This window comes from Adiantum capillus-veneris, chromosome 27 (assembly GCF_014529385.1).
Source record: "Adiantum capillus-veneris isolate H3 chromosome 27, ASM1452938v2, whole genome shotgun sequence".
In the NCBI taxonomy this organism is placed as follows: domain Eukaryota; kingdom Viridiplantae; phylum Streptophyta; class Polypodiopsida; order Polypodiales; family Pteridaceae; genus Adiantum; species Adiantum capillus-veneris.
The window spans coordinates 3,335,550-3,358,110 of NC_140957.1; the positions used below are offsets into that span (position 1 = coordinate 3,335,550).

At 42.9% G+C, this 22,561-nt stretch overlaps 1 long non-coding RNA gene across 1 annotated transcript in view; it reads right to left on the reverse strand.

The window, feature by feature from the left end:
* LOC147421416 (uncharacterized) overlaps positions 1–22,561 on the reverse strand; it is a 69,001-nt gene that overhangs the window by 35,944 nt on the left and 10,496 nt on the right. The window contains exon 2 of the long non-coding RNA XR_015186725.1: positions 6,071–6,173. This is a non-coding gene — a long non-coding RNA (uncharacterized LOC147421416). The remainder of the gene's footprint in view (positions 1–6,070; positions 6,174–22,561) is intronic.

Genomic DNA, 22,561 nt, shown 5'->3' on the forward strand with positions numbered 1-22,561 from the left:
AATGGAGTGAAATCTTGGCTTAGAAGAGAATCCCAGAATGGTCAAAATCAACAAGCATCTGAAGCCAATGATTAAGGAAAAAGCTGAGGAATTATTTCAGAAATATAAATACGTGTTCGCTTGGTAGCCAATTGATCTGAAAAATGTTGATCCATAGGTGTGCCAGCATCGATTACCACTTAAGCAAGATGCGAGACCAATTAGCTGCAGTGATATAGAATGAATCCTAAATATGCTAAAGAAGGTCAAGGAGGAGATTGATGATCTAGTGAAGGCGGGATTCATCACAAAGGTGACAAGCAGTGGCTCGCTATTTCTGATAGTGGTGGTGTCCAAGAAGTTGAGAGTGTGTGTAGACTATCGAAAGCTCAATGCTCAAACAATTAAGGATCCATTCCCACTCCATTCACTCATGGATGGCTATAGTGGCTAAAACCAACTGAGAATTGCACCAGAGGATAGAGTGAAGACAACCATCATCACAGAATGGGGAGCATTCATGTATTTGGTAAAGTAGTTCGGACTGTGCAATGTTCTAGCTACCTTTCAACAATATATGATGGAGATTTCAATGAGTTTCTCCGCAAGTTTTTAGCTATTTTTGTGGACGACCTTACAATCTTATCAACAGAAGAAATGTATCTCCTATTTTTGCAAATGGTCTTTGAGAGATGCAGGGAAATGAGAATTTGGCTAAATCTATTCAAATCAGTCTTTATGGTCTGGAAAGGACAACTTCTAGAAAACATTGTCTATAGAATTGGTATTGAAATGGCTGAAGAAAAAGTCAAGTGTGTTCAACAAGCCCGAGCACCCACAAATGTGTCTAAACTCAGTTCATTTCTGGGATATGTCAACTTTTCTAGTTGCAAAGTTCTTAGTTCATTGAAAAGAAAAGAAAGAAAGCAATGACGAGGTGCTAGTCATCCAGGTTGATTACAAGCTCAGAAAATAATGGGAACCTTTGTGAAGAGTAATACTGGATGGCGGGGCAGGAGTGAACATTTTGGGCGAGCATGTGAAGAAGAAAATGAGAGATGAAACCAACCCCTTTTGGAATACGAATGGCTTATCAGAGCGTAGTCCAAGCCACTAGTTTGATAGAAAATTTTCATATCATAGTAGGCAAACAAAAGTTCAAAACCCGCTTGCAAGGTGCATATAGGATGTTATTTGGTAGACCTTGGCTCAGGAGTGCTAGAGCCATTCACGATTATGCTAGTCAAACACTAACCATTCAAAGGCCCAATCGGTAAATTCAAGTCAAGACTTCAAACACTAGCAGCTGGAAAAAGGCCGTGAGATCAGAAGAACTCTGCAAAAAATATGGCACAAAGAAGATTGAGTGTATGCTCGCATCTATGAATATCTTTCTCATTGTAGAGGTCGATTTGAATGCAATACTAATGGACAAAGATAGGGCTGAGAGGCAAAGACAACAATATCCTAAACATTTCAGTAAGTTCAATGCAGGTGAGAGGACAATATAGCTGGATGGGAGAACGCTAGATCAGCCAGCCCAAGATAAGTAGGATTACAAATCAGGAGGAGGTCATGGCCAAACTAATGCAGAGAATCCAGACCACGGGATTGAGGGGGTAGAAATGGACCAAGACTAGCTAAGATAGGGTACCCGTTCAATGAATACGCAACATGCATTCAGATTGACGAGAAAGTTGAGTGTTCGGCAAAGAGAAAAGGAGGTGGACATAACTGGCTACCTCTAGACGATCAAGAAATAGAGAAGTGGAATCTCGGCTCAAAAGAGAACCCCAGAATGGTCAAAATCAACAAGCATCTGAAGCCGGCGATTAAGAAAAAAGCCAAGGATAATTTAAAAAATATAAAGATGTGTTCGCTTGGCAGTCAACTGACCTGAAAGGTGTCGATCCAGAGGTGTGCATGCATCGGTTATCACTTAAGCCAGATGCGAGATCAGTTAGGTCGCAGCGATATAGAATGAATTTGAACTATGCTAAGAAGGTCAAGGAGGAGATTGATAATCTACTGAAGGCGGGATTCATCACAGAGGTAGCAAGCAGTGACTAGCTATTTTCGATAGTGGTGGTATCCAAGAAGAATGGGAAGTTGAGAGTGTGTGTAGACTATTGAAAGCTCAATGCTTAGACAATCAAGAATCCATTCCCACTCCCATTTCCAGATATCATGTTAGATGAAATAGCAGGCCACGAAATGTATAGCTTCATGGATTTCTATAGTGGCTATAACCAACTGAGAATTGCACCAGAGGATAGAGGGAAGACAACCTTGGTCATTGAATGGGGAGCATTCATGTACGTTGTAATGCCATTCGGATTGTGCAATGCTCCCCTACCTTTCAAAGATGTATGATGGAGATTTTCAGTGAGTTTCTCCACAAGTTTTTGGCTATTTTTGTGGACGACTCTAGAGTCTTCTCAACAAAAGAAATGCATCTCCTATTTTTAAATATGGTCTTTGAGAGATGTAGGGAAAAGAGAATTTGCATGAACCCATTCAAATCAATCTTCATGGTCTAGAAAGAACAACTTCTAAGACACATTGTTTCTAGAAATGGTATTGAAAATACATAAGACAAAGTCAAGTGTGTTCAGCAAGCCAAGCACCCACAAATGTGTCTGAACTCGGTTCATTTCTGGGATATATAAAGTTTTATCGCCAATTCGTTTATATGTTGCAACGAAGGCTCTTCCATTGTATGAACTAACCTAGAGCGGAGTGAATTTCATATGGACCAAGGAGTGTAAGGCAAGTCTCCAGTGCTTGAAGGAGGTAATCAATAGGAAGTCAATCCTTTGTTAACCACAGACTGGGAGGTAATCTTTCATGTGCATGTTGGTGCATCTAGAATGGCGATGGCAGCAATCTTGGCCCAGCCTGATGGGAAGACAGACTACCCAATCTACTTTGCCAATCCCCTATTGCTATTGGCTTAGATTCTCAACCATTGAGATGGAAACGCTTGGAATGGCTCTCAGTACAACGAAATTTAGACACTATTCAATGGGCAAATTGTTTCACTTCTATGTTGATCATCACACTCTCCGCTTTCTGATTAACAAAGTGATTATTCAAGGTATACTAATCAAATGGATGATGTTCCTGATAAAGTTCGAGTTTAAGATATTCCACACGCCAGGCAAGACTCATTGTGGTGCAGATTTTCTATCCGAAGTATAGAAGGCATCTCAAAAACATCGATGAGAGACGATTCAGTAGATACCGAGTTGTTTCAGACCACGATAATGGATGGACCAGATCCAAAGTGGCAAGATGTATACGATTTTCTTCAGTTTGGGGGATCTCGAGAGGACTTGTCCCACGAAAATAAAAGGACACTGATAATCAAGAGTCTGAAGTTCACCATCATTGGAAAAAATATTATACAGATTAGGTATTAATGGGGTGCTTTGATGGTGTGTGTCAATGCAGGGAAGGATGCAAGTCATCACAGAAGCTCACAGTGGGAGTTTAGAAGGTCACTTTTCCACTGATATCACTTGTAAGAAGATTTTGCAAGCAGGTTTATGGTGGCAGAGTATGATGGCTGAATGAAACGTACAGGACCTCCTATAGACACGTGTCGGACAAACCACCCGACCATAGTCACCATCCGATAGCAACCCCTGTGCTGGGGCAGTGTTCGAGGACGTAGGCGTGCACATGTAAGACCGAGCGTCCCATACCACCCGGCCTCACCTCCTTGACCTCGCGCACTCCTAGCCTCACGGGTTGACCACTGGCACTCTACCAGTGGGGATCGATAACCACAAATGTTCGCCCGGACGCTGGACGCCCATCTCGACGGCGTCTAGGCTAGATCCCCTCTCCTATAAGTGGGACATAACATACTTCCCTCCTAAAGAACCATTGATGTCCTCATCAATGAAGTGGAGATACTGAGCTTTCAAAGCTCTAACTGATTCCCAAGTAGAAAACCTTTCAAATTGACCCTTCCATTTAATTAAGTACTTGTCATAAGCCTTTTGGCATTAATGACGGGTACGATGATCTAAAACTGCCTATGGTTCTCGAGGAATATACTCAGTTTTCATATCTTGCCATACATTTTCCTTGATAGGCACAACAACATCGGCTTTGCCTAATTTTTCTTTAAGGCGGTTGACATGAAACACTGGATAAACACTAACATCCAGAGGAAGAGCTAGTTTATAGGCAACCTGACCGATTTTCTTTTTGATCAAGAACGGACCACATTATCTAGGTGAAAGCTTATAATCCTTTCCACTTCGCACAGTCTTGGAATCCTTGGGTATCTTTAGATAGACCCATTGTCCCACCTCTAGAGTCCTTGTGTTACCATATACATGTGATAGTGATGTATGTGAACACACTTACGACAGCCGGGGCATTTTTTCCCTCACTAGGAGGTTCTTTACCCCGTGCATTGTATATACGCCCATCGCTCTAGGGCTAAATTATCTTTCCATTGCACACTAAGTAATTTACTCTCTGTTGTGTGCCTTGAGCTTCCTTCGTCTTCTCCAATCTGTGTGTGTTTTCCTATCGTCGGTTTACTAATTGTGTTCGGCTCATGCTTCTTTTTCGATTTCTTGGGTACTAATCTACGACTTCGTCTGCCACCTTCACTGTTCTCAATCTGATTCTTGCCCTTGATCATCTCTTTCCTCTGAAATCCATTATAGCGAGAGCCTCCCTCTACTCATTCAAAATGCCGTTGCTTGGATTGAGACGAATGTTGTGAATCCCCAAGTTTCTCAGCTTTCCTTTGGTCCAACTGTGCATCCATCTCATTTTAAAAATCAATGTCAGTGCCAGAGCCTCTCTCCGACTCCTCAGATATGGTACTGACATGGTCTTGCTCATCCATGAATCTCGTGGTCGGTCTTCTTCCACGTGTGACTCTTCTAGACGGTATTCTTAAACTGCAACTAACTCCAAATCCCAATTGGGAGATGGATTCTCTGTCAAGAGCTTTAGCTCACCACCGTGATCACCAAAATAGAATGAGCTGGTCACTTCTGACAGTTATTCCAAATTGGAGAGTTAGAGTTAGACGGATCAGATCAAACATACAGACTTCAGTTTAAGACCAAATAGTCTATGATCAGACAAAGACTGAACTCGAAACAGAAGACAAGAGACTGGAACTGAAACTGATATGTATTTAGATACTAAAAGTGTACAACTGGCATCAGATATAGCCACGAGAGAGCGAAATGATGCTTGTAGCAAATGCTTAATAAGTACAAAAGGGTAACACTAGACTCTTGAATGACCAGCCCGCAAAATGAAGTAATGGGTCCTATTTATAGGTACCTGACTAGGCTCTGACTGACTGTACGTTGTGCAGTTACTATGGTAACTCTATCCAGTGATTCCCAATCTCTAGTGACTATCACGGAAACCGACTATGGTATGTTCCCATCATCTATAGGGAGGAGTAAAAATGTTGATAATTGTTGAAGAGGACTCCAGAGAAGAGGTTCGTACTTGCATCTGTGGGTGGAGCGTCCAGGCGTCCACCAGTACATGCTTCTCAACGTAAATGGTTAGCTCACATCTACAAAGTTGAAGTGGTAAGCATAATAATTAAACACTTGAGTGAGTGTTTTTCTTTTGTTTACTAATTGTCTGCTTTGTTTCAAGGATTTCTATGGCAAGCGCTTCAGGGATCGATGCTTATGCATATAAACAATGAACAGAGCAATAGTTTTGCATATAAACAATGAACAAATCTTGATTCTCAAGAGCGACCAGAGAAGTAAATGTGAATGGTGTGCGTGCGACAAAAATTTCAGTTGTGAAGAATTTTGATTGTACTCAGTTTAATTTACACAATGTCTAGATTGAAACTCATTCCCCTCAGCTTGTTGTCTTAAGGAAAAGAGTGCTACCCATTTCGTAGGAATGGCTCAGTCTTACTATTTCAAGGGTTACTTAGGTTGCATTTGCCTGCTCAAATAAACTATCATATTAGAATGACATTTGCTTGTTCAATTGAACTGTCTTATTAGCTTACTATTTCAATTGAACTCACACAAGGACTTTACAAACACGCACACCTGCTTGATAGCTTGGCTCGTACCTCATGAGTCATTGATTTTGTTCGCATGGAAGAACCCCCAACTCCGCCGCCACAGTGAAAGAACGACCACCACCACCAATCAGAGTGCTCCTAGAATTGCCACCTAATAGTGTTCAAAAAAAATATTATTCTCAAGATATTACAAAACTCACTTCGGTTGAACGCCTTACCCAATGACATCTGTGGTCTTGCACCGACTAGTCATGCGCCATTCGAGACAATCTTCTCTTGATCAGAATCATAGCGCATACTCTTACTTCTTGCATACTTCAAAAGTTAAAAGTGTGCAATATATAAACGGACTAGCATATTTAATTTCCTAAAAAAAAGGACTAAGAAACTACCTCATCGGCAAAATAGTAAGAGCAACTGGAATCATATCTACTCCTTCTGAGGAGAGATACGATACGATGCGCTCTAATGACTACAGCCATCTTTTTGAAAGTTTCCTATCCAATTTGAATACCGTGATAAAATTTTCAACAAAATTGGACTGCTTTGCTACCATCAACGCTTGCATATAAATATTTGGATCATTTATATCAAATTGACTCAAAGCGAAGACGCTGTGACCACCATCTACATTGCACACTTGCTTGGTAAGTCGCCGTGCTTTGTTTAGTTTATGTTCAATCAATATACACCCAATGAAGGAAAATAAGTTTTCACATAGAATATACCAAAAGAAGCAACCTCACATAGAAATATCCCCTTTAAAAACTTTACAATTTTCTCCCTACATACAATAATTTTAAGGAAAATATGTAAGCCTTACTTCATGAGAGGATACACCTGATAAAGACCTCAATAACAAAGCCCTCCATACGTTGTCTCTATGATAAACACAGTGTGTTGTGTGGCTTGCCAAGTTGGCCAATTATGGATCCTTCGAATAATTTGTCTTAGAATGTATCTCCTCACAACGCTAGAATCCAATCCATATCTTCTTGAAGAATTTTTCTGTGTTGGCAGATGAACCAACTCATAAGCTTGCAACACATAACACACCGTGTTTATCACAAAGACAATGTATGGAGAGCTATGCTACCGAGGCCTTTATGAGGTGCATACTCTCATGAGGTATGGCTTATATATTTCCCTTAAAATTATCATATGTAGAGAGGAAATATTTAAGTTTTTAAAGTGGATATTGAAATTGCTTGTTTTGGTGAATTTAGTGTGAAATCTTTGTTTTCCTTAAGTAGGTGTATATTGAGTCAACCTAAAGTAGACAAAGCACGGATACTTACTGAGCAAGTACGCAATTTAGATGGTAATCAAGGCGTTTTCAACTTGAGTTAGCTTGGTGTAAATGATCTAAACATTTACATGCAAGCGTTGATGGTAGCAAAGCAGCCCAATTTTCTTGGATATTCAATCACAATACTCACATTGAATAGGAAATTTGCAAAAAGAGGGCTCTACTCATTAGAGCGCATTGTAGTATATCTATAGAGTTGTGATTTTTGTGAAGGGGAGAAGTAAAATGTTGATAATGTTGAAGAGGACTCCAAAGAAAAGCTCCATGCTTTCGTTTGTGGGTGAAGCTTCCCAGGCATCCACCAGTACATGCTTGTGAACAAAGATAGTCAACTTACATCTGTAGAGTTGAAGTGGTAAGCATAATAATAAACGCCTTAGTGGAGTTTTTCTTTTGATCACTAATGGTCTTCTTTGTTTCAAAGAATTCTACGGCAAGCGGATTGATGTTTAGGAATATAAACAATGAGCAGAGCAATAGTTTGACATATAAACAATGAATTGGTATATAAACAATGAATAGAGCTTGATTCCTAAGAGCGACCGAAGATGTAAATGTAAAGGGTGTGCGTGCGACAAAAGTTTGAGTTGTGAAGAATTTTGATTGTGCTTAATTTAATTTGCACACTTTCTAATTAAAAACAAAAAACTGCATAGCTACCATTTAGTGCCAATGGTAGCAACCTTAGTCGTCATGGTCATTGGTCGGGGGACAAATGATTAGGACCGTACAATCAGCTGTCTTTTTTTTTTCCGAAATATCAGCATGCAATCGCTCGATTGACGACACCTCAGCATGGGGAATGTAAGAATGTATGGACAGTCTGCATGTTCACGCTCGTTTCGACACCTCAATATTTGGAATTCTCATATACACACCGATTGCAGACCAATGATGATTTGCCAACTCAGCACTCAGAATTGCTTCTGCTGTTGACAACTTAGCATGAAGAAAGTTTTCTGACCCCTCTCCCAACAACCATGACAATTGGGAAAGGACATTCATTGTCTTTTCCCTCGAAAACTAGCTCTCGCCATGGCTCGCGGCCTCCCTCGCCACTCGCCATGCAGCCACTAGTTTTCCAGGGAAAGGACAGCGAGTGTCCATTTCCTACCCCGTAGGGCTTAGGAGCAAGCTTGTTCGGCATCATAAGTCCTCGATGGTAGAAAAAGAGACGTTCTCATAACAGTTTATTGCCGCCAAACTATCTTTATGCTTAAACCAGGCTATGATAGCACTATTGGACATGGCAACGCGCAAACATAAAACAAATGCATAGACAACAACAGTCAAGCAAGAGAGGAGCGTGACAATGCCGATACACATAGATTCTCTTCCATGGCCAACTGAGTTGTTCCTGAAAAATCAAGGTGGAACTCGTAGAAATTTCATTGTAGGTATGTGTATACATTCCATAAGCACTCAATCTCAGCTCAATTGGAGAATTATTTTTGAGGCATTTTTGACCATTCAGTCTCATCTCAACCAGTTCTAGGTCGTTCTCAACCCGAAAAAGCTTGCCACCAAGACCTCTAAAAACTTATTTAGTGGCTTTTAAAATTTAAACATTATTAAAGCGGGTCAGCATTGATAGCTGCAAGGAAAATCCACCACTTCTTATTTTCTATACACATTATGTACTTAATGAGACTTGAGATATGATGATGCGTTCTCATTAGATGAAAGTATCAATAGCTTTGAAATAGTACTATGCTTCAAGGGAATACCTGATGCTCACCATCTATGCAACATAAGTTCAAAACAAATTATAAGAAGGCCAAAGTATCCACAAACACTATATTTATTAGATGATAATGATGACAAGTAATTAGTCGAATAGGAACTTCACATTAAGAATAGGATAATCGGTATGATGAGGAAGTTGAAAGCTTTGACAAATTACCTAACTTTGAGACAAAAATGAATGTTTACATTAAATTTATCAAGTTAGAATCTCTTCTTTTTTTGAGATGCAAACTATGATCATGCCGAATATTTGACATTATGCTTTATCATGAAGGTAGAGATCAAAACCTTGACATGCATATCACCACACTTTCAAACATATGATAAAATTACAAGGCGGTGAGAGGGTCAGAGGTGATGATGAGTAGCAAGAACTCAGAGCATTGACGGAGTGGGTAGGAGCTAAGTAGCGGTGGGGTGTGGGCCCCGATTGACTAATCCCTATTGCAACCATGTCTATCGAGATCATTCAGACCAAAAAGCTGCAGTCATTTCATCTATCAGTTACTACACTTAAACAAGTCAAGAACAATCAGTTTCATATTATCCGGAATTCCATTTCATAAAGCCATACAGCAAAATACTGTCAACTCTCAGTATCCCTGAAGCTCAAAGAGACATCACTGACTCTAGTATCAAAAATCGAGGCATCTGTTGACAAAGGAGCGAAGTAACTCCCCTCTTGTGCATACCCACTGCAACAGATATCCGGCCAAGCTGAATTCAGGGTTCCATCTGGAATAGACTATGCTAAACCAAAAGCTTCAAGGTAAAGTTTCACAATCTGAGAAGTATCTGCTAGGTCCTTTTTCTCCATCCACTTCGCATCCAATGCAAGATAGTTCTTGAATTTAACCAAGAACCGCCTTCTCACTTTACCCTTAATCTTTATGTCCCTATGTGCCAATATCTGTTCTGGAACAAGGATCTCCTCGTTTTCTTCCACTTTGGGTTGCTCATCAGGCTCCCCATCTTCGGGCACATCACCTTTAAAAGGCTTCAAGAGACTCACATGAAAAGCATTGTGAATCTTCCAAGTTTCAGGCAGTTTAAGTCGGAAGGAGACATCATTTATCTTTTTGAAGATTTGGAAAGGTCCGTAGTATCGCATACTAAGCTTTGATAAAAGAATCTCCTTTCCCTTTTTCTTTCTCAGGCGTGCCTTCTCAAAACGTAAGAGCACCCAATTATTCTCCTTCATTTTCAAATCACGACGATGATGATCTGCTGCCTTTTTCTGTCTTTCTTGATATTTCTGCAAAGCCTCGTGGACCTTGGAAAAAGCCGTGTTCAAGTCTCGCGTGTACTCATCGGCTTCGAAAATCTTATCTTTCGTGCTTAGGAAGGGTGGAACCTTCGGAGCACCTTCAATAATCTCAAACGGCGCCTTCCCCGTCGAAGAGTGTACCGTGTTGTTGTAGGCAAATTCCACCAAAGGTACATACTTTTCCCATTGAGTCTTCTGATCCGAGATGTAAGACTCCTATAAATCTAAAACCACTGAATTGGACTAGATTGCCCATCAGTCTGCGGGTGGAAAGATGACGAGAATTGCAACCGCGTACCAATGTTCTCCCAAATTGCCTTCCAAAACAAACTCGTAAATCTGGGGTCTCTGTCGGAGACAATCGTCTCGGGCATGCCATGTAATCTGAAGATCTGGGCCACAAACAGGATCGCTAAGTGATCCGGCTTGACTATTTTCTTCACTCGAATGAAATGAGCCTGCTTGATAAATCAATCAATAACAGTCCAGATACCATCGTGACCACTCTGTGTTCTCGGGAGATCAAAAATGAAACCCATTGCAATACTTTCCCAGGGGCGGGTAGGTATGGGCAAAGGATGTAACAATCCCTGTGCTTTATGTCTGTCAAACTTGACCTTCTGGCATACCAAGCAACTGCGCACAAACTCGTCCACATCCTTCTTGAGTCTCAACCAAAAGAAGTATCTCTCTACCCCTTTCAAGGTGGTAGCAATGCCGCGGTGACCCATAAAAGGTGGACAATTGCATTCGGTCATAACCTTTTCCTTCAACGGCTGTGTAATGCACAGCATGGTTTTCCTCATCAAGTAGCCATCCCGAATGGAATATCCCGCTATTGTCTCACATCTCGTATCCGTGTGAAAATGTCTGCAAAATCTGTATCTGTGGCATACTGATCGACCATATCCTCGAAGCTCCTATGATGTATCGCAGAAATAGCCAGAACCAACGGCTTCGAGACAAAGCATCTGCCACCAAATTCTTTTGTCCCTGTACATGAACAAATTGGAAGTGAAACTATGACAAGATGTTCGCCCACCACCGCATCTGCTTTTTCGACAGCTGCTTCTGTGACAAGAAGTAGCGTAAATCTGATGGTCTGTAAAGACAGTAAAATCTGCTCTGAGTAGGTAATGTCGCCACTGAGTAAGAGCAGGGATAACCACCAAAAGCTCTTTCTCATAAATCTGTGCTGTCAATTCCGGCCTTGAGAACAATCGGCTCTCACAGGCAATGACATGGCCTTCTTGCATTAAGACCGCACCCAGACTACGACCACAAGCATCAGAATATACTTCAAATGACTTCTACAAGTCCAGCAAAGTCAAAACTGGTCCCGTAGTCAATTTCTCTTTCAATGTCTGAAAGGCAGTCACCTCTTTGGGTCCCCACGAGAAAGGGACTCCTTTCTATGTCAAGATATGCAGAGGGGAAGCAACCTCTACAAACTTTCTAATGAACCGACTGTGCTATGAACACAATCCCAAGAAGCTTCTAACTTCATGGGCATTCTTCAAATCGGGCCAATCATGGATAGTCTCTATCTTGGCCGGGTCCATCTGCACTCCCGCTGCTGAGACAATGTGTCCCAAAAAGTATATCTCTAGTAAGAAAAATTCACTTTTCTTTGCATTAATCACTAACTTGTGATCTCGTAATGCCTGAAAGACTTGAAGCAAATGTTCTCTATGTTCTGCCTCATCCTTGAAGAAAGCAATGATGTCGTCAAAGAAAGTGCCAACATATAGTCTGTACTCTCGAAAAATCCTGTCCATCATCCGGTTAAATGTCGCAGGAGCATTAGTTAGGCCAAAAGGCATCACCAAAAACTCAAATAACCCAAAATTTATCCGAAAGGCTGTCTTGTAGACATCTCCCGGCGCGATTCAGATCTGATGATATCCGCTTTTCAAGTCGATCCTGCTAAAGCATGAGGATCCCTGTAATCGGTTAAGTATATCATTGATTCTAGGAATCGGGAATCTGTTCTTGATGGTGATTTTTTTGAGAGCTCTATAATCGATGCACATTCTTCAAGATCCGTCCTCCTTCAAAACCAACAACACTGGAGAGCAGTACGGTGAAGTACTAGGCTGGAAAAGACCCTTTTCCAAAGGTCTTTCACTTGGTTCATAATTTCTTCGTTCTGGGCTCGGCTCACACGATAAGGTGGCCAGTTCGGTGGTGTGCTTCCAGGTATCAAATCAATAGTATGAACTTCAGGACGAGCGGGTGGTAACTCGCCTGGCAGGCCCTCTGAGAAGCAATCGGCATGAGTGTGGAGAAAATCTTTGCGTTCTTTATCAAGTTCAGACATATTTGTCCTATTCTCATCATTCATCTCTCTCAAGAAGATCGAGTAAACAAACAAACTAAATTTCATATTTTGAAATGGTCGAAGCCGATACAATAGGGACAGACTCGCCCTTAAGTTTTTACATCAACTACAATGGTTCTGCCCTTCTCTGTGGTCAAAGTCGCTTTTCTAGCCCGATAGTTAACCACGACGTTGTTCTTGCGGTACCAAGGAATTCCCAAGTGGACACCACAACCTTCCAAAGGCATTATGTAGGAGTCCTCATGCCCCAAATACCCCTGACAATGCAACCGAATTTTTCCAATGACAGGTGTAATGGCTACGTCCCTACCAGGTGCCGCTAGAACTACCTCTGCTAGTGGTCCCATCCAATCGGGTGTGATCTCGAGCCGCGCCGCCAATTCAAGTGAAATGAAGTTGGCCTTGGCTCCTCCATCAAAGACGATCAAGGCTTCTTGGTCTTTTACTTTGCCCCAAGCTCGGCAAAGTTCTGTACTCTCGTCCATCATACTGGGGTCAGTACCCACGCAATCTGGCACCAGTCCTGTTTTCACATTGCCTTTTCATCCACATTCCTCAGCTGCTCTCGAACTCTCAGGCCTTTCATCGTCCTTGTCGTTCTATTGTTTCGGTGCCTTTTTAGGCACTTCGCGGAGATATGCCCAGTTTCCCCGCATCCAAAGCACTTCCCCTCCTTGATGTAGAGAGCTCTCTCTTGAGGAGTGACTTTGGGTCGTACATCCTTTTCTTTCTTTTTTGGGTTACTCTTCATCTTTCTACTTTCATTTTTTTAAGTCTGTTCGGTCCTTTGCATCATGATTTTATTTGTGGGGTAGGTCAAACTGCCTTAGTGAATGGCAAAACCCCATTTCGCATGACTGATTAGCTCTTGAATGGAAGCTGACTTTTGTTCTAAGCAATGATCTCGGATCTCTATAGGAAGACCCAAGGTAAACTGCTCAATCTGTTCTCTGAACGAAATCTTCTTAAATGAAGAGGCGGGTAGAAAAGAGCTCCAGAATCTCTCGCAATAAGCGTCACTGTATCCTTCTTGGTCATCCGAAGATGGTTCCAAGCAGTTCGTATGTCACGTTCATACTCTCGAGTCAGCCAAGAAGAAATAAAAAGCCTTTTGAATTTCAGCCATTTATATGGCGCTGTCTTGTTTAATAGAAGCGTGGACCACCAAGTTCGAGCATTTCCCTTAAAGTAAGAGGCAGCCCTCTGAATCTTGGAGTGCTCTGAGTAACGCTCTCCTGAGAAAGCTATGTCAAACTGCTGTATAAAAGACAAAGCCTTCAAAACATCTCTACAACCAAAAAATGTGTCAAATTTAAGTGACTGTCCACCTTCCTTAAACTCTCGGACTTTCTTGCTTTTATCTTCCAGAAAGTCATACTGGTTGGCTTTATAAAAATTCTTCTTCTTTGAATAAAAGCTTCTGTCGTCAAAGTCCGAATTATCTGAAGATGAGTCCTCTGTAGAACTGTCAACCACGGAGCGAGATTTAGGCTTCTTTGCCTTTTTCTTTCCCTTTTCGAAGCTTTACTTTTTGCTTCGCTTTTTGCCTTTTCTGTCTTCTTCGCTCGAGTCAGAGCAGCTAGAAGAACTGTCAGAAGAAGAAGAAGAAGAAGAAGAAGAACTGGGTACTCCTTCAAGTCGAACACAATTCTTCTATTTTCTTGCCAAAACAAATGTAGACTGACGACCCAAATAACCGGGGAAGTCGACGCCTTTCTTCTGTTTTTTGTCGTGCTTTTCTCCTTTGTTCTGCACGTCAAAAAGCTGAGCAATTTCTGCATCAACCACCTCTTCTAATTCTTGCTCTGTATACATCCTTGGAGTAAGAGGTTTCTTCAGGGCCGGTTTGAGGGGTGGTTCTGTGGTCTGCCACCACTGTGAGTGCACCTTGTCGAAGGAGGTCTAGCTCATAAATTTTGCAAATTTCGGATCCTTCGCAACATTTAGCATCATCTTTGTTGCATCGCCGATCAATCGTCGACGCTCCATCTCTTCGATCTCGACCTGAGTAGGCCGAGGCAGGCCGTACTCCTTGCATGAATCTTCGTTGTGATCGCTTCTGGCATCTCCGGATGCAAAGGAAGTTGATTGATCTTTGTTTGAAGCGATAAGTGCCGCGTAGAAAGGATTGGATTACCCGTAGAAGAGAAATCGGCCGTGCTCTAATACCACTGTAACAGACTTGCATACTACAAGTCGAGATTCTACCGCGACAGTATTGGCCCCAAAGACTGGCGCCCCTTCCAGTATTTCTTTTTGTATTAATCTGTTGCAAAAAGTACAAGCGAGTGGGAGGCTCTCACTCTCAGACTCTGCGTCCAAATGCTCTGAGAAGTGCGAAGCCTGCCCTCTTATTTAAAGGTTTACAAGGAATGCCAAAAGCAAAGCCCAAAAGCTTCAAAATTAAAAGCTCTCTCTCTCTCACAAGCTCTCTCTTGAGACAAAAGCTCTCTCTCTCTCTCTCAAATTGCGTAGCCAAAAGCTTTTCCAAGCTGTTGTAAAAACTGTCGCAATAAGCGAACGTCCGTATAGCATGCGAAGTGTCAGTCAATCCCGCAGAATACGCCACTTTTTACGGGCCTTTCCGTACACTGCAGCCACATCATCAATTCTGTCGGGGACTGTCCATGATTGAAGGAGTGTGTGTGTGTGTACTGGACAGCCAGCAGCCACGTCACTAGTTTGTGACATCAAGTCACGTCTATGTCTATCTGCTACCTTCTTGTGCCGTGCTTGAGACTTCTCTAGAGTTTGGAAAACCTTTGCAAAAGTGATATCCAAATCCCTGGTATACTAATAGGCTTCAAAAATCTTGTCCTTGGTGCTTAGAAAGGGAGGGATCTTCTTAGCACCTTCGATTACCTCAAATGGCGCCTTCCCCGTCGAAGAGTGAACCATGTTATTGTAGGCAAATTCCACCAAAGGAAAATATTTTTTCAATTGAGTCTTCTAATCAAAGATGTAAGGCTTCAATAAATCCAAAACCGTTGAATTGGCTATCTCAGATTGCCCATCTGTTTGCGGGTGGAACGATGATGAGAACTGGAACCGCGTACCAATGTTCTCCCAAATTTCCCTCCAAAACAAACTGGTGAATCGGAGATCTCTGTCCGACACTATCGTCCGAGGCATGCCATGTAAGCGAAAAATTTGAGCAATGAACAGTCTCGCTAAATGATCAGGTCTGACCGTTTTCTTTACTAGAATAAAGTGAGCTTGCTTGCTGAATCTGTCTATGATTGTCCAGATGCCATCGTAGCAATGCTTTCCCAGGGGCGTTCAGAATGGATAAAGGTTGTAGTAGTCTATGTGCCTTATGCCTGTCAAACTTAACCTTTTGGCATACTAAACAATTGCGAACAAAGTCATCCACATCCTTTTTGAGTCTCGGCCAATAGAAGTAACGCTCCACACCCTCTAAAGTGGTATCTATACCGCGGTGACACGTAAAAGGTGAACAATGGCACTCTGTCAAGACCTTTTCCCTCGAAGGTTGTGTAACGCACATCATCATTTTTCGCATCAAATAGCTATCGCGTACGAAATAACCAAAAACTCTCCCCATTCTGTATCCGAGTAAAAATGTCAGTAAAGTCGGAATCTGTGGCGTACTGATCAACCATATCCTCGAAGCTTCTGTGATGAATCACGAAAATAGCCAAAACCAAGGGCTTCCGAGACAATGCATCTGCCACTAAATTCTTTTGTCCCTGAACATGGACAATCTGGAAGTGAAACTATGACAGGATGTTAGCCCATCGCATCTGCTTTTCTCAAAGCTGCTTCTGTGACAAGAAGTAGCGTAAGCTCTGATGATCCGTAAAGACTGTAAAATCAGCTCCGAGTAAATAGTGTTGCCACTGTGTAAGAGCATGGATCACTGCCAATAGCTCTTTCTCATATATCTGTGCTACCGATTCTGGCCGTGAAAACATCCTGCTTTCATAAGCAATGACATGGCCTTCTTGCATCAAAACTGCTCCCAGACTACGACCACAAGCATCACAAAAAACTTCGAATGGCTTTGCATGTCTGGCAAAACCAACACTAGTCCGGTAATCAATTTTTCTTTGAGCGTCTGAAAAGCAGTCACCTCTATCGGTCCCCACGTGAAAGGGACTCCTTTTTGAGTCAGTAAATGCAAAGGTGAAGCTATCTTTGCAAACTTCCAAATGAACCGCCGATAATAAGAGTACAAACCCAAAAAGCTTCGAACTTCATGAACATTCTTGAGGTCAGGCCAATCGCAGATAGTTTCGATTTTGGTTGGGGTCCATCTGCACTCCTTCTGCTGAGTCAATGTGCCCCAAGAAATGTATCTCTGGTAAGAAAAACTCACTCTTTTTGGCATTGATAACCAATTTATGCTTTCGCAATGCCTGAAAGATCTATAGCAGATAATGTCTGTGCTCTACATCATTCTTGGAGAAAACAATAATGTCGTCAAAGAAAGTGCCCCAAAAGATCGATACTCTCGGAAAATCCTATCCATCATTCAATTAAATGTTGCTGGAGCATTTGTGAGTCCAAAAGGAATCACCAAAAATTCATATAAACCAAAAGTTGTCCGAAAAGCTGTCTTGTAGACATCTCCCCGAGTGATTCGGATCTGATTGTTAGACTTACACCACTCTGTTGCTTCACAGGTCTAGGGCATGCATGTATGGCTAGTGTACCTCCGGGCTGGCCACACTTTGCATACGCATACAGACTGCATTGTCCGGCCGTCCACTTCTGGGCCGGCCGCCCACTTTGTCCGAAAGCCCTCATATATTTCATTTTTCTGTTGGGTCGTGGGGATTTTTATCAAGCCTTGCCCTACCTCCCCTTGGGCACCTATTTATGGAGCCAAGGACTTCCACATCTCATCACATAGAGATCATCTGATGTATTGATGGAATCTTCTGATCATAGTAGTCTTGGGGGGCTGATCGCCTCCTCTTCCCCACATTTAGCGTTTGTGTTTCTGTCTCTCTCTCCCCTCTCCTCTCTCACGCTTCCGCTCACGCGCACTCTCACATGGTATCAACAACTTTAGGCTCTCGATGATCCAAGGCCCATTTTTCACTTATTAATTTAAGTGACTTCCCAACAAAAGTAGGTAGGGCAATTTGGGTAAGAAAATATATAAGCAAACCAAAGCTAGCACTCTTTGGCAGATGAGCAAGGAGCACAACAAGCCTTTGGCAGCAGGTACTCCCCTCTCTCAGCAAGAACCCCTCAAGCACCCCATCAGCCCTATCGTTTAGCTCATCGCCAGCCCCCTTCCTGCTTGGCGTTTTCAGCAAAAGCCTCTCGACCGCCACATTCCCCCAACACATAGCGTTTTTCACCATCGCTACAGGCTGCATTTACCAGCGTTTTCAGCCTTCATTCGCAGCAGACCAATCAGCGTTTTCAGCATCAAGTACAGCAGCGTTTTCGGCCATAAACATCTGTAGACATCAGCGTTTTGACAAACCATTTCAGCCTCCCAAAAACGCAGCCAAATCTGCGTTTTTCAGCAGTCCAACTCAGCCCAAAAATTCAGCAGATAGCGTTTTGTGGACAGCAGTTAGAAGGTTGCAGATTTCAGCCCTTAGGTCATTGTCGCCATCCCCGTCGTCATCACCGACATAGCCCCAAGTTGCATCAGTTTCCATGCATCATCATTGTACCCGTTTGTGCAATCAATAGTAGACCACTCTCGCCGACGAGAGTGGGGCCTTCGGAGGAGGGTTTTATACTGTCTCTGGTGTCGTATCTCTCTTCTCTCTATCTCTCAGTCTCATACACTTGCACGCACAGTGTCCACTCACTTTGTTCGTGATCATAGCACTCTCCATTAAGAATGGAAGGCTCTCCCTTCCATAAGAACTAAAAGGAACCTTGAGCAAATATGGATCACTCATCTTGAGAAAGTATGACATTCATTCCGCTGCACCTTACATCATAGTTACCCGGAACGGGAAATCGGAACGGGGAACCGGGAACGGCAACATGCATGAAATGCCATTCCCTGTTTCAGATACTCACGTTTGAAACACGGAACAGGGATTCGGAACGGAAAATTGTGATGGGAACGGGAAACGGGGACCTGAAAATGGCCATTCCCTGTTACTATGCCTTACATTGGTATCAGAGCTTTGGCAGTGTTCTGTATCACTCAAGAAAAGAACCACAAGCATCACAAGAATTTTTTTTGCTTGTTGCGGCCGCACGAACCCAAGTTCGCTTGGGCTGTCGATTCCTAATCGTGTTTTTGAAGAGTGACAAGAATCCCAGGAAAGAAGGGCTTGTCCAGCCTCCCCTTGTGTCTCTTTTCACTCATTGAGAGCGGACCGTGCACTTAGCGGCCGGTCAATCGACGTGAGGTGTGAAAAAGCAACCTTGGTGTGAGCGCAAGGCCGCAAAGGGGTGCGCCCGCGGAAAGGAGTAGAACTCGGGTGAAGAGAAGATCCTTCTCAAACACGGTTTGCAAGCGAAAGAAAACCTCAAGACCCCCAAGAACCCAAGTTCCTCGTGGACTTAAGAACCAAAGATCATAGTGCATGGTCGTCTCGCGAAGCGGAATGGATACTTCGCTACAGGTGATGAGCATGAGAGAGGCGACGAAGAATTTTCCCCACCAGGAGATTTTTTCGACCCTCCCCCTTCGCCATCTACGCCACCAAGTGTACCAAACCCTATGGAGGCAATGGTCAAGCAGATGTTAAACATGATGGCCAAACAAGAAGCAAATCACCTTGCTTTAGAACGCAAACGCGACGAACGAAAAGAAAGATTAGAACAAAGAAAGGAGGAAGCGGCAGTACGAAGCGCGGCCTTGGAGGCTGATCGTGCAGCTCAAAGCGCGCCCTTGGAGGCCGAGCGTGCAACTCAAAGAGTGGCCTTGCAAGCCGAGCGTGAAGCTCAAAGAGTGGCCTTGGAGATCGAGCATGAGGCTCAACGAGATCTACGCACTCAAGAATTGATTCGACAAGTACTTGCCTCGAAGTCCGAACCAGCCAAAGATCGTGGGAGTTCATCAAGTGGCGCAAGCCACAATGCAGATTCCAACCATCCAGTCACAGAGAAGTTGACTTTCAGTAAGTATGATGGTAAGATGGATGCTACGATTATTCATTCTTGGTTGCATCAATTTAATGCTTATTTTGCGACAACTAAGAAGACAGGAAATAGCAAGGTTTTGACGGCAGCTATGTACCTTGCCAGTGATGCCATCAATTGGTACCACGAATGGCAAGAGGCACAGTTAGCTGTGCACCTAGAGGAAGCCGATGAATTCACGCCCCTTCCCTTTAATTAAGCTGATTTCCAAGACAAGCTCAAGGCGCGGTTTATGCCACCTCAGTACCTCGCACGATTGAAGGAAGATTGGCCCAATCTCAAGCAACATGGTATGCAAGTCATGTCTTTTTCTAACCGTGTTTTGCAGCTCGGCACTCAATTACGCAAATCGGATGATGAGCGCAAAGAGGCTTTCCTCTTTGGGTTAGACGAATACATAAAGTTTGATGTAGAAGTCTTTGACCCTGCGGATCTCAACAAGGCCGTAGCGATTGCTCTCTCCCAAGAGATGAAGCACAACAAGGGAAAGCCTAAGGAGAACAAGACTTCTCAAGGGCCCTCTCAAAATTCTCCGACCACGCAGAATGGTAAGAACGGTAAGAATGGTAAGAATGGTAATTCTTCTAGCCCTTCTTCCTCTAATTCCTCGGAAAAAAACTCTAACAATGAATCTAAGGGTAAAGCTAAAGCACCTGCAAAACCTAAGCTAACCCCAGATGAAAAAGCTGCACAAGGAATTGTAGGAGGATACATCACGGCTGAAGAACAAGTGATTTATGCTAAAGAAGGTAGATGTTTTCAATGTCACGTCAAGGGTCAAATAAGAAGACATGTACTAAGACAGTCCCATCTAAAGAACAAAAGACACCCACAGCAACCACAAGCACTATCACAAACCAACCTACATCTTCTCCTAACTCTGACACACACATTGATGAGTTCCTCATAAAGTGTTATGGTCATGTAAAGGGTCAGCGTTTTATCATATTGTTTGATCCAGGCAGTATGCATGAAATGATTAGTCCCCCTCTTGTTGAGAGGGTCCGCCTAGAGGTTAGTCAGAAATCTCCTCTTGAGGTTTCTCATTTCGCTCCTGGTATGGACTCTCTCATCACGAAGGAGTGCCTTGATGTGATGTTTACCAATCAACAAGCTTCTTTCAATAGGAAATTTCTTGTGTCTCCTCTCTCAGGATGTGATATGATTTTGGGCATAAGATGGTTTTGTGAACTCAACCCTCTCATTGATTGGGAGGCTAACACTCTCACTTTACATGCCAAAATTGATTCCCCCCTCATCATTCGTGCTGAGGAGGGCTTGCATTCTTTGCCTCTTATCTCTCATGTGCAGATAAAGCGTGAATTACGACGAGGAGCACAAGCGGCATTCATCTATGCTGCTCCAGTTTCCCAGAGCATTCAGGCTCCAGCTAAGTATTCAGAGTTGTTTACGAAGTTTAAACATCTCTTTTTGCAGGATGATCTTCCACCTCGTCTCCCACCTGAGCGGCCGAAGGACCATCGCATCGAGCTTATGGAGGGAGCACAGCCTGTCAGTAAGGCTCGAACAAGACACAGGAGGAAGAGTTAAAGCGACAACTCACGGAGTTGGTGGCTAGAGGATTCATACGTCCTAGTGTAAGTCCTTTTGTTGCTCCTATTTTGTTTGTTTGCAAGAAAGATGGTTCATCTCGTTTGTGTGTTGATTACAGGGCATTAAACAAGATGACCGTCAAGAACAAGTTTCCGATGCCTCGCATTGAGTATATCCTCGATAGGCTCAATGTGGCAAAGGTTTTTAGCAAGGTCGATCTCAAAAGTGGATACCATCAGGTACGGGTATTCAAAGGCGACATTTTCAAAACCGCCTTTCGCACCAAGCGAGGGCAATGGGAGTATATTGTTATGCCTTTTGGATTGACAGGTGCTGTGGGTACATTCAATCGTCTCATGATAGGTCGTTTCGGCGATATGGTCGGTGTATGTGTGTTCATCTTTTTAGATAATATTCTCATTTTTTCTGCATCGTGGGAACAACATGAAAGAGATGTTGAAAGGGTACTAACTCGTTTGGATGAGTGTCAGTTGTACATTGCAGCTAAGAAGTCTGAATTTTTTCTTATTGAAGTCACTTATCTAGGTTATATCATTTCTGTAGAAGGCGTCAAGCTAGATCCCGCGAAGGTGGAACAGGTTCGTACTTGGGATTTGCCCAAAACTGCATATGATATGCGTTCTTTTCTTGGTTTATGTCAAGCATATAGTTCGCACATAGAGAATTTTGCACGCATTGCTACACCTATGACTAATGTTTTCAAAGGGGTAAAGACTCGCCGTCAACGCGTAGACTTGCACGAGGCAGCTATTGAGGCTTTCGCAGCTCTCAAGGTTGCGGTGACAGAAGCACCGTGTCTTATCCTTGCCTCTTGGGATGATCCCTTTGAGGTATGGACGGATGCGAGCAATGTCGCCATAGGCGCTGTGCTTCAGCAGCATGGTCGTCCAGTAGCTTTCCTTAGCCGGAAGCTCAATAGTGCGGAAAAGAATTATTCACTTTATGATAAAGAACTTTTGTCTGTCATTCACTCTCTTAAGCATTGGAAGCATTTTCTGTATGGTAGAGAAAAGCCGATGAAAAATTCAACTTAGTTCCAAAATTTTCAAAGAGTGCGCGCCAAAAATTGAACGTGAACTTAACATCCCTATTTGAAACAATTGACTTTGGCAAACCACAGAGGGGGTACCAATGCTTAATGAACAACCGTGCTACATCTTGTGCAGTAACTGTGGCTTTACAAGGAATCAACATGCAAAATTTGCTGAAACG